We start from the raw sequence: 11,586 nt of genomic DNA, 5'->3' as shown, positions 1-11,586 counted from the left end.
GGGGGGGGGGGGGCTGAAACGACGAAAACATCCACGTCGTTTTGAATGGCCGTTTAATGAAGTTTAATTATTGGTTGCGTGTCTTAATTATTTCAATCGACCTCGGGACTCGTTAGTCAAATTCACTGCCAACACTTGTCCATAGACATTTTTAAATTTAACAAATGGTATGTGATATTCATAGGATTTTTTTTGTTTTGCGAATACGCCATAAAAATCGAAATTTATTATTCAATTTCAAACATTATTTTTCTCCGGTAAAGTCAATATTTTATTTTTACTTTTTTCCAACTTTTTCTTGGATATTTCGTATTTTTTCATTCTGGCAGGATCGAAAATCTCATGATCACGAAATCACTCGCGAAATACGGAAACTTATTGAAACTTATATTGCTTATAGCTTCTTAATATTTATGAGATATTAGGATGTACGAAAATTTTTCCTGTGTCGCAAAAAATTATACAATCACAAAATTTATGCAATTTAATGTGCACACTCGACGATACGTATACCCCACGACTAACATACGGCTACACATACCGCATATAAACGTGAAATTTTCAAAATCTCAAAAAATCCACATTAGAAAGGGTAACGAACAAAAATTTTGCAAATTTGGCAAACCGCCAATTTATACAAGTGTCATTTTCATACGTATCGTCTCCTTAGGTCGTGACGTCACGCGCAAGACAATTTCCTAATTGCTTCATTTCCTTAGTTACACATTCGCATGATAGAGTGGATCAAAAAATTAAAAAAAATAAAAACGTCGGAAGGAAATTACAAAAATGTACAGTCACTGCAGTAAATTCGCTGTTTAATAACAGTCAGTGTGTAGCTACACTGTTCTTTCGTACACCACGCGATACCTAAAAAGCACTTTGATCGAGCGGTTACCGTATACAGCGGCATTCAAAAATTTTAGTACCTCCAATTTCCGTTTTTTTTTTTTTTTTCATGATACTATAAACCGAAATTATCTTCACCATTTCACGAGGATTTCCCATTCGATGGGTCTCGTGTATTTTAAAGCTTTTCAAGAAACGATATCATCGAAAAGTTTATGTTAAACCACGCGTAAAAAAACGAAATTGGATTATTTGAAAAAAAGCAAAATTACAATATCAAATTGATGAAAACAGTGCATCTCGTACGAATCCTGACGTAATATCTAGCATTCCTCAAAGCATACCCGGCATAGCTAAAAGATAAGGGTTCACCTCCCTTACGTAATAAACGTAAGAAGTTATAGAGCGAATAAAAAAATTAAAGCACGTAATTCTCAGACGAAACCACACAAAAAATTCCTCTAAAATTATCCGCCCTAATTCACCTGCAACGTTTAATTGCTAATTAGCGCCGAAGTAAATTTCAACCAAATTTAACGAGACAGATCTGCATCTTACGTAAGAGACAAATGTAAACAGTGCCAAGACAAACGAAAATTTGAGTTACTCCTGTTATCCTCGTTATGGAAAATCTTTGAAAAAATCTCTACACTTCGTGACGAAGGAGGGAGAAAGAGAGAGAGAGTCGTAAATAATTAAAGAAGGCCACATCGAGTTAGAATCTATTAAGCAAAGCGTTACGTGTTTTAATGCTCTTTAAAAAAAAAGTTATTTGCATTATTAACAGATTACACAATAAATAATTAATGATAGCGTTTAACCAATGGCAACACAGAATAGCAGCGAGGGTAGTTGTTAAAAATATTATAAACTTATCCCATAGATACATCTAGACATAGATACGCTTATACGAGTTTACAATTTTCGCCTATGTAACTAGGTAGAGCAGCGCCTCTAGCGTCGAAAAATGTAAACGCACAGCTGATATCGCGACTAATACCCGTTTCCTCCATCATTGATCGAAGTTTAAACTCTGGTTACCTCATATTAAAAATATATTTAAAAAATTGAACCAGGCTTAAGTCACGTCGGAGGAAACGGGCATAAGACCCGATTCGAAAAATACGATTTGTTCTTTAAACCCGGTTCAACTCTGCTGTCATCCAATCGGACATTTCTAAAATAAACGGAGTTTAAACAATAAGCCGTGTTTGTGGAATAGAGCCTAATTAATCAGAGTTGTCAGTTCAATAACGCCCAGTAAGATTCTCGACACATTTTACACACCGGTATAGAGTTACGTTTGGTTTTAGACATGAGTAAACACTGCTGTAAAATATGTGAGGCCAGTACAGGATCTGATCTTATCAATAAATATAATCGATGTCTGTTATGTAATTTTGATATTGGGTCAAACTTACTTTAGGTTAGGTTATAAGTGATATTTCCCATTATTGTATATATATATATATAATGTTAACGGGTTAAATTTCAAATTTATTTAACGTATTTCAATGTGTCCCAGTGTGAGGAAATATATTAATTTCTTATCGAGACGAATTTTTGTATTGTGTCTGCCTGACAGGTTATCCCCTTCTGTAAAGGGACGGTGACCGGGACTCATGGGAAATCGAAATTTTCAAGTATTTGAAAGAACCTTCCATCAAGACTTACGTACTGCGTTGGGCTGATTCCATGCTGAGAATAAGGAGTAAAGGGAGAATGATAGTTGCAGAGAGAAAAGGACATAAAAGGATTTTTTTTAAAAGAAAAAAAAAAGAACGAATCCGGCTATCCGGACAGGATGCTCTTATCTAGCGGACGTACAGTCCCTAGTATTATGCTATCCTTTTAGTGCGATGAATAAATCTCCTGCGTGCCAAGTTCTACAGGTCGTTTCAATCGATCCTGTCAAGATGAACCCTCGTATATGTATTCTATACACATATGGAGGAACTGATAATTTTTCTATTAGGATTTTTATTATTGACATTTACGTGAAATGCAAAAACGTTTATCATTTATATAATGCGAATAAATGAAATTATTTTTAAAAAAAGGCATTTTGAAAAACAAATTAATTAGCCAGATAAGTCACATGCAAATGATCCTAATGTAGTGTATATATATTTTTTTTCCAAATCTTTTTTTAATTCCACCTGCTACCCTTTTTATACACCTGGGGTCGCTTTTGCGTTACGCCCTATTAAAATTCATCGACCAAGTCACCAGTGCGAGTGTCCGTCCCAGATATTTGCATATCCGCCTTTAATGAATTAATGCATCGCCTGGCCTCAAAGTGCTCTGCTGTACGTATGGACGTATTCAAAGTGCCCAAAGTACCAGAAGCACGCGGACTATTCGTGAACCCGAAAAGAACCGTGAATACGAAAAAAAAAAAACCAGAAATCCGAAACAGTCAAAAAGTTTATTTCACTGGAGGTACCAGAAAAAAATGATCTATTAGTCATTCTCCAAAATTGAAAAATATATAATGATTATCATTTAGATTGATGTAATACTATAAAAATCTATCAAAGCTTTTCTTAAAAAAATTATTATTAATTATTATTAATTTTTTCAAATATCAACCAAAGTAAGCTACTGCGTTTGAATTTTAAAGTTCGACCGTCGAAATACTAGCGACTCACATGACATAAAGGTGTCTACACAATTCTGTAAAAATCGAAGAGAAAATTTCTACAGTACAAGAAAACGAGGAGAAACGTCGCATTCGCGAAAAGGAAACTCTGCAAGATATACTGTGCCACGTTTTGCTATTGTAGAATATAATAATAATAATAATAGAGAGACCCATCGAAGTTTTGCGAAAGAGAGATTTTATATTTTCGTTCGAAAAATGAAAATAAACGTAATTTCAAATTTGACCTGAAACGGGTAAACCAACTATAAATCTTTAGAAATATCAAGAGTAAGAGCAATGGACAATTTTCCTTATAAAATCACACCGCAAATTTAATTTGCCCAGAATACCACTCCACTTTCATGAAACAACCCCTCGTACGAATTATCAACTTATTAATCAATTACCCAGATTATAATTCTCATCGACTACAATCAATTACAAAAATCGATTCGAATCTAATAAATTTATAGATTAATAATCCCATCGATTAATTAAGCAATCACGAGTTACCCGTAATTCAACTAAGTCAGCCATTTTTTTCTCATTTCCTAATCAAGCTATCAATTACTATTAGCTATTTTTGATCAATCCTAACTACCACCCAAATGCGTTCTTAAATCTATCAAGACTGAACAGGCTATTTTCAGCGTATCAAATATTCTTTAATTAGCCACAAGTACGATCAAATCGAAAAATAAAAAAATTCGTAAATAGCAATATTTTCAAAAATGTTCACAAGCCTATCAATTTTTTTTCTCTGTTCTGTGGCATCCTTCTTCCCCCTCCCTACCCCCCCTTCTTCGTCCACTTTGTCCTTCTCCTTTATAACAACTAAAACCCACCAGTCAGCTAGACCCTCGTATTTCAGAAAGCACATGACACTTCATTCCGCGAACGCATTGAAATCTCCTACGTTCCCAGCAACCTACGCTCCTATCCACGAGCTATCATTGTGGCTGCCCTGAAATTGCGTGGTTGGGATATTTTTCAAAAGAGTACACTTTTCTTTTCTACGCGTAGACAGATGCAAAGGAGAAGAAAAAAAAAGAAAAAAAAAAGGGAAAAAGCTCAGACCCACCACCTGGCAAGGACACTTTTTCGCATTTACATCGTCCATTGCGTATCTTGTATCATAGGACCAAGTATACACACTGTATACATATATAATTGGATAATTCTTACATATATTCTCAAATCCACAAAAATAACAAAATCAGGCAAGAGAAGAATTTCAAATTTCTAATATTTCTTTTGACAACTTTTTTCTATCACAAATCCATATTTTTGTTTCTATTTGCACATTAAACATACAAACAGACCGAGATTACTTTCACATATACATATATATACGTATATTTGCCTTTGTTGAAATTAATAAAAAGGGGCTACGCGATTCCGATAATCCGACTGCGATAAGCGAGTATTACCAAGAATTATCATGAATCATCAGTGACAATAGTATTTGCCAGATTTGAAATAATTAAATTTTCCCCGTTGACCTCCTTATCACGTGTAACGTAACCTAACAAAAATAACACGTAAATTTAACCCCCGTCGAGAAAGCCGACCAATCGTGCGCATATTGATTGATAAAGATTTTACATATTATAATAAAGCACAACCCCAACAAACTGAAAATTCCGTGACCCTAATCAAATTCCTTTTTTCTCTTCAATAATTAAATTTATAATTATTCTCACCGTTAAAGTCATTCATAAATTTTTCATGGTTCAACTTAGATATGTTACCGGTAAAAAAATTATTTATTTAATTGTTGCCTTTTATAGTCGTCTACAGCCAGCGCGTGATGTACGAAGGTTCGAGAAGATTTTCCAGGCGATATGACAGATAACGGTAACGCAAGCTCACCAACTCACATACGGCAGCGACGGCTCTCTCGCCGTAGAGCTTTTAAAGCTAATAATAAATGGAGCTACGATTGTCACAGCAAGAATAACAAAGCTCGTGAGCTGCACGTGACGAGCTTGCGTCCTGATAGGCAGCTTTTCTATGTCTCGTTAACTGGCTACGTTCAAGTTTAAAATACTCGTGAAACTTTTGCCTTTCAGCAACAAAGTCGATGCCCAACACGCGTTTACACTATTAGACTACATTTACTATAGTTGGTACTGTTCGAAGTAAATACAGTAAATATTCACAAGCTTATATTATAATATGAATTTTTGTACAATATTGCAAAATATTAACAGATTTATAGTGCCCTAATAAATTAATCGATAAAAAAAATTCTAATCAGATATTCATCCCTTAGACGTACTTTGCTAATATCTGAGCCACGTGTTATTTGTCATGATCGATATATATCGTTATTTATTGCTCTGAAATCGATATGGCAATCATTTTTCTTGGATACTTTTTTATTACCCAACACCACCGAGCTGAGTTATCGTACCCCTTTTCCTTTACAGTCTACGTTACACCGGGTAATGGATGGCAGGGGGTGGTAAGGGGGTGGAAGAGAATGACGAAATCGAAGGAAAAATATGTACAAGGAATGCACAGTGGTGGCGATTGACTTTGTGGAAAATTGTCAAATAAATAAGGCTTACCCGCTGTCCTCGGGCGGAAGAAAGATGGCGACAGATAGGGAGAGGAAAAGTTCGAGGCTGGATCCTCCCGTCCGCGAGGACCCGTTTTATTGGGGGATGATTTGTGGGGATTGCGTCGAATCGCCGAGCTACGAGAGGATCTCTTGGTCCATTCCTCATCCGGAGGATTTGTCAGGTCATTTTTGTCGTTTGTTTTGTATTTTCGAAAGACTGCACGATTTCTGACTCGAAACCAAAATATTACGTAAATGCCTTGTAAGCTCCGGCATAAAAGATGGCAGCTTTTCGTTGGATGTCAGATGAGAACAAAAAATTTTGAATTTAACGTCAGTTGCGTTTTCATAAAATTTATCTGGACTCGTCTCTCATTTATATGCAATTTCAAGTGAAAGCTCTGCCGATCATCAGGCGGTAAAAGCTCTACGAATCAATCAGGTGGGAACAATGGGAAATATCATAGAGGTGGTTTAGGGGGAGTATGGCAGCACAAACGGTACGTTTATACAGTCGTTACGCGAACGACCATCCTTTAAGGTAAATCCGGACTAGTCGAGTGAAACAAACCGTAATTCAGTCGTTTACCGTAACCGTCTTAACAGCTAAGTTCAGGCTTGTAATAAATGAAAGCTTTTGTCTTGCCAGATCCCCCCGTGCTTTAATCTTGGGCTAACCGCAAGCTTCTAGAAACGAAGGACAATACAGTTGATCAAATTCTCAAGAAATAAGCGCGTAGGGGTTCAATTAACAAATGGGCCGCAGTCAATTGGAAAACTGTTTGTTGTTTCGTCATACCGCGAGGATCTTGCAAAGGCATTAGGAACGATTTCGAGGGTTTTCAGTGGAAAATGGAAATTTAGTGGGTTATAATTATTTTTTTTTAATCGCCTTGTGCTCCAATTCCACTTTTAGAAAATAATCGGGGAAAACACTGGCAACACATGGTAACGTCTACCTAGCTTGATCGCATCTCGAGCAAAAGTTCTTTTGCAGTTTAGTCACTGATCCGAATGATCACAAGCGATATATATAGATAATTGGCCATCAAAAGGGATTTTATTGAATGACATCCTTTTTTTTATTTATACTTTTTTTTTAAGTTCATCTTATCTAATAAAATTATCGTGAATAGGGATCGAGACTTTGACGAATTTAGTAATGATATTCGTTAGGATTCATTTTCTGGTTACCTCGCGAGCAGGAGGCAATTTCGAAATTGATGGAAAATTGTGTATTCGATTAATGTTTCGTAAGTATTAATTCCTGCTTTGTTGATTAGTTTGTTGTTCTATTTGTTGGAAAAATTTAATTTGATTTTAATTTTTTTGTCGTTTATATATACCAAATAGTTTTAGGGTCAGATGAATTTTGTTCGTTAGTATTTCCCAGGCGCGATTACAGCTTTGCCTCATTTTCACAACACCCGTTAGATTCTATGCTTAATCCAAATAGTGTAGCGTAATGGAAACGGTTTAATTAACCTTCGGTCTTAAACTCGACCGCCGCGGGATTACCGTGACTAGTTTTCTGCCCTGGATGGATTAATTATTTTTTTTTATATATTTATGCTAAACATTCGGAGCAACGATCTCATTTGAAATAACCCATGCCTTTCGCGTAGATAAATAATATGGATCGGATATAATTATTTTTACGACAAAAAACTACTGTGCGATTGGTTAAAAATTTTTTTTTCTTAAAAAAGCTCTTTTGAGTAAAAGAATAAATGACGATACCATGTAGGGATACAAGCTTGCCACTGTTATCTCTGAGAAAATGTTATGTAAAAGCTTAACCTAAAAGCTGTACGAGCTTTGCCCTTGAGTATATTCAAAATAAAAAACATTCTAAATAAATGCCTGGAAAAAATAAAATTGAGAAAAAAGTAGCGCCGTGGAATTCAAAAGTCAACAATAGATCCCATTGACTAGGGAATTTTTCATTGGCGATTATTAAAGAAAAAAAAACTATGTAATTTCATACTAAACAAATATTTATAATCATTTTTTAAATTCAAATCCCTTTCATGATAATTTTATATTATACAAATCACACTATTCGCGTTATCAAAATTTCTAAGGAGTATAAAAAATGAGAAAAAATTTTAGAGACTCTTCACGGGATCGAACGTCGGCTGCCGTCGGTCTGATTTTTACGGGTGTCAGAGTGTCGCGTGAAATATTTGGTGCGTTAATTTACATCGTTTACGAATAAAAATACAATTTAAATCTCCTAAATCCGCTCGCCAATTACTCCAGTTTCCCTCTTAAGTCTGTCCAATCTCTTTTTCCGGTCTCCTTGGCTTGGTATTATCTATTTTAATTTCTGGCAAAAGCTCGAGTAATATTTAAACAAGAATATAATGAGCGAACGTGACCGTAACAAATTTTGAATCTCGCGCCGTTTAGGCTTAAGGGAAATAAAAGGAAGGGTTATATAACCAACGATAAAAACCCATATTCAGCACCCTCTCGTTCGGCTGCCACATTTATTCTCTAATCTAATAAAGAAATGAAATCTCGTGAGATTCTTCAATAAAATGGATACCTCTGGCTTAACCGTTTTTGATCTTCTTGGTCCGTCAACAATAGCTACAATAATCTCAAACGCGGACAAATAAATTGTCATAATCGATCAAGCATAAGAACACTTCATGTTAGCAATGGTCCATTTCGCACTTGAATAGATATACCAAATAACACGGTTGAATTATCCACGTATAAAATGAACACGGTACAATGTGAATCAAAATTAATTTTAACTAAATAAATTTTTATAAATTACTTTTAAGATTATACATTTTATGGGATCTAGCAGGCGTGTATATAATTTCTGATCGAGCTCGTTCGAACGAATTCGAAATCAATAAAACGATTTTTTTATTCTCAATTGACAAACTCGCCGAGCTTTTATCCGGCATCAAAGTCACTTTGAATACTGGACCGGTGCTTTTCGCATCTTTCGCTTTCTCTATAAATGCTATTATCGCTTATAGACGATAGAATTGCAGTAATCAGATGTACGAGGCGATTGTCATATAGAAAAGATGAATTCAAGCAAAAAAAATATATATATATGCTAATTTATGACAACATTTTTATTCACTTCCACTTTGCTAATTAGATGAAAAAAACGATTGAAATACGATATCGAATTGGGGATTAAATTAAAAAAATTGGCGATTTGCATTTTCAAGTATATCACAGGTATCTGTATATACTGTAAAATTCGAATTAAAAAACTTTTAATAAAATTTGGATTTACGAGAGTCTCGTTGGGCAATAATTAAAAAACGATAATTCCAATCAGTGAATCCGTTCAGCATTCTTATATAAATAATACGAACATTCCCTAGGTACGATAACAAATTTTTAATTATTTCTTTCACAATAATTTGACTTTTCAAAGCCACCGATTACTTTTAGTAATTGAAGTAAAATTTTGACAACAAATTTTACATGCGCAACCACTTCAGATCTCGATGAAAAATTTAAGAGTAGAGAATAAATCTTATAAAATTGATAAATCTTACCTTAAGAAGAATCTTCAAGGCTGGATAAATGATTTTATAAGGTGAGCTTGATAATACAACAACAGTTCCAAAGATTTTTCAAAAAGAATTTAGGGGCAGCCGGCAACCTGTGAATCCAGCGTGGAAGGCTGCGAGAGACTGGCGCTCCGCGTGCTCGAACCTATACATAATCCGGTACCGGACTGACGTCACGGGTCCCACCAACCAATAAGAGTGACGCTAGGAAGGGGTTGTCGGTGTCAGCCCCACCAGCTCCGATTGCAGATGTACATGCAAGGTACCAGACACCTGGATGACCATGTCTCATCCTCCGACAGTAACTCCAGCTTCCTGTAAATTTATACAGTTAATGCAGTTTAAAAAATCATATGACAATTTTTCATTAAACAGTAGAGAAACATGTAAAAAAAAAGTATAACATTCAATTTTGATTTTTTATACAAAAAAAAATATATATCTGTACATTTGAAACTTTTCAAATAAAAATTATTGAACAAAAATTATTTCTTTGACCGTTTCAAATTTCATAATTCTTCTATAATCAAGATAACAGTGTTACCTACCGTTATCAGATATTTACTCCAATTTAAGATAATTCACAGTATCAGCCACGGCCTGGTACATAGTAAGTTTGAACTTACTATAATATTTGATACTGGATATATCGTTTACATGATTTTGATTTATGGTTATCAAAAATTGCGTAACGTCTGATAAATTTGCGAGCGCTTATTTTACTATGTAAAAAATAACAGTGTCTGTCAAAAGGAATACCTATAGAACTGATAAGAATTAATAATCTGTTATCAGTGCTCTAAGATTTTTCAAGATTCTTGGTATTAGGTTTTACCTCTTTCCTCGTATTATTTACTCTTTTTTTTTTGTCTATCAACCCTCCCGCTCTCTTCCACTTCTCTGTCATTATTATCATCGAATAAACGCTGCCAGACGAGTATCATATGAGCATCCAGGCAATATTGAAGCTCCCTGCGGAGAAGTATACCTGCAAGCTCCATTTCTTGAAAAGACTTTCTTATAGTAGAATCTGTCACCCCTGAAATTACCCTTCTGCCACACATGTAGTTTATAAAAAAATTAAGATAAAAAATAATTATAAAAATAATTCTGACAAAGGCTTACAATTCAGTTCCACTTCGAAGGGTCATCTTCCTTACGGCTTACAACGTAAAAGAGTCCCTTGATCCTAAAGTTGATTTCATATAATCCATGGTTTAGGTATGATCTTTCCTCAAGATTTTATTAGACTCTTTTTCTTCTTCTTGGAGTCTGTGGTAATGAGAGAAAAGGACGTTAGTTTCATGCTCGATATGTCGCAGTCGCGGTCCGTTAAGAATAAGAATTTCCCATTGACTAGGAAAATTCACCCCTTGTGGCCGGCGAGATTCTCCTAACATCTCATGGGGAATTTCATGTGAGTTGCATCATGCATTTGTAAGATTTTCCAACTTGGTCCAAAGATGCCAGGTAAGATACGTTACGATGCTTTCCTGTTGAAGTTATCAAATTACGTAAGATGCCGATTGAAGATCAGTCACGGATAAATAAAAGCCCCCGAGGCTCATCACGTTCACTCCTATTTATTCCCATCCTCGATGAGTTACTTACCGAGCTACCGAGTCATATCCCGTTACTGGTAACACGCCGGAAGTAACCCCAGATGAACTCAGCCTCATACTGATTCTCATCATCCAACCAATATCAACCTCCGAGACAGGAATATTTCTCAAGCAGCAAGCAGCAGAGAGAAACACCCTCCGAAATAGTCGACTGTAAAGACGCGATGCTCGTTTCTAAAGGAGGAGTCAACGTAGAGACCGGGGAATCCCCTAAGGCTCAACACTTAACTCGTTAAAGCCGTTGTTAGAGGTTTTTTTTTTAAAATCCTCCTGTCGGTTTCAAACGTTCTCACGCACAGCTTCCTCTCCGATTGGGTCCTAGAGGGCTTTAACAAGTTTACGTTAAATTTTAGA

The 11,586-nt window shown here is 35.5% G+C and overlaps 1 protein-coding gene across 2 annotated transcripts in view; it reads right to left on the bottom strand.

Annotated features, from left to right (window-relative positions):
* Positions 1-10,291, bottom strand: part of LOC107274569 (tachykinins) — a 36,120-nt gene extending 25,829 nt beyond the window's left edge. The window contains exons 1-2 of one of the 2 annotated variants that reach the window (XM_025091983.1): positions 10,159-10,291; positions 9,596-9,925 (exon numbers count right to left, since the gene is read on the bottom strand). The gene's annotated coding sequence lies outside the window, so the exon portion shown is untranslated. The remainder of the gene's footprint in view (positions 1-9,595; positions 9,926-10,158) is intronic. The other variant, XM_015753824.2, reaches the window with a different exon arrangement.
* Between the last annotated feature and the right edge of the window lie 1,295 nt (positions 10,292-11,586).

This window comes from Cephus cinctus, unplaced genomic scaffold (assembly GCF_000341935.2).
Source record: "Cephus cinctus unplaced genomic scaffold, Ccin1 Ccin1_scaffold0101, whole genome shotgun sequence".
Taxonomy (NCBI): Eukaryota; Metazoa; Arthropoda; class Insecta; order Hymenoptera; family Cephidae; genus Cephus; species Cephus cinctus.
This window is presented reverse-complemented; position numbering and strand designations above follow the sequence as displayed.